Source organism: Castor canadensis, chromosome 16 (genome assembly GCF_047511655.1).
Source record: "Castor canadensis chromosome 16, mCasCan1.hap1v2, whole genome shotgun sequence".
Classification (NCBI taxonomy): domain Eukaryota; kingdom Metazoa; phylum Chordata; class Mammalia; order Rodentia; family Castoridae; genus Castor; species Castor canadensis.
In genome coordinates, this window is record NC_133401.1 from 18,378,498 (window position 1) to 18,379,898 (window position 1,401).

At 42.5% G+C, this 1,401-nt stretch overlaps 1 non-coding gene across 1 annotated transcript; it reads left to right on the plus strand.

Moving 5' to 3' along the window:
• The first annotated feature begins 917 nt into the window (after positions 1–917).
• On the plus strand, positions 918–1,081 carry LOC141418411 (U1 spliceosomal RNA). Its single transcript, XR_012443045.1, has one exon. It is a non-coding gene; the product is annotated as a U1 spliceosomal RNA (small nuclear RNA).
• The last annotated feature ends 320 nt before the right edge of the window (positions 1,082–1,401 follow it).

The following is a 1,401-nucleotide window of genomic DNA, read 5'->3' on the forward strand; positions in this document are numbered from 1 at the left end:
TTGGCTGCTTTTCTGATAAATCTGTTAATGGCAATGGTGCAGTCTCTGATCAGGAGATATCCAAATTCTTTGTGTCTAATGGGGAAGAATCTATGTCAGGACTCGAGGTGTAAATGCAGTTTATTAAAATTTGGGAAGGGAATTACAAAAGGGGTTATGGTGAAACCAGGTGGAAGACAGAAGCAGGGATTCCTTCTCTTTCCAGGTGCCTTTATACCTTTTGCTAATCTATGAGAATGGAAGGAACTTCTCGTAGGTGATTCCTAACCAGTAATTGATAACCGGGAAGGGGCAAGAGTGGTCCTAGGGCCAATTGAGGGTCATTGGGGTTGTTCCTGAGCTAGGGTGTGAATACCCTACATACATTTGTAACTAAAAAGAGAAAAAGAGGAAAGTTGAATCTGAAATATAGTACTAGGTCATATTTTCTAATAGTCCCAAACTATCCCTATTTCTACCCTGCCTCAACTTCCCCCTGAGAGACAATATCTGACAAAGGCCTTGTTGATGTTGCTGAGGGGCTGGTGTTCTCTTCTGAATCTGCTTCAAGCTGACAAGGGACAGCAGACCCTACCTACAAGGGAATTGTCTTTCCTACTTCTCTCCCTTGGGGCTAATTTGGATACAAGGTGATTCCCATTGTCTGAGTTATTGTCCAGCACAATCAAGGTTGCCCATAGAGATCAAGGTTTCTTGGAGAGATCAAGGTTGCTCATGGAGATCTTGATTATCTGTAGAGATTGAAACTGGTGTTGCCTCATGATTTGGGTCTGAAAGGCTTCTATCCTGGAAGAGATAAATCTGGCTCACAAGGCATAAGCCTAGCATGAACATTGATAGGCATATCAGAAGGAGCCATGCCTGGTGTGGCACCAAGGATAAAGAAGCTAAAGTTTCATTTTCAAAAGTGACAAACAATACTTACCTGGCAGGGGAGATACCATGATCACGAAGGTGGTTTTCCCAGGGAGAGGCTTATCCACTGCACTCCAGATGTACTGACCCCTGCGATTTCCCCAAATGTGGGAAACTCAACTGCATAATTTGTGGTAGTGGGGGACTGCGTTTGCACTCTCCCCTGAAAAAAAAAGTGACGAACATCAGAGACTTTTGGTTTCTTTTCCTATGGATGTCTATACCTGTAGTTATTTTTAACCCCGAATTACTTCTTTGTTTGGACTGCAATGGTAGTGGGGCAGTTAAGGACAGATTATTTGGGGTAATAGCTACATTAGGGGCCAGGTGTACCAGGGGCAGTTGCAGGTATAATTAGAAGATAAATGTCAGTAGGAGGCATTTCTGTACAGACACAAGACTCACAGTTTCTCTAAGCACAAGTTAGAAAACATTGAAGTAGAATACAAGACAGAGTATAAACAACTCTATTATTAAAAGCACAGA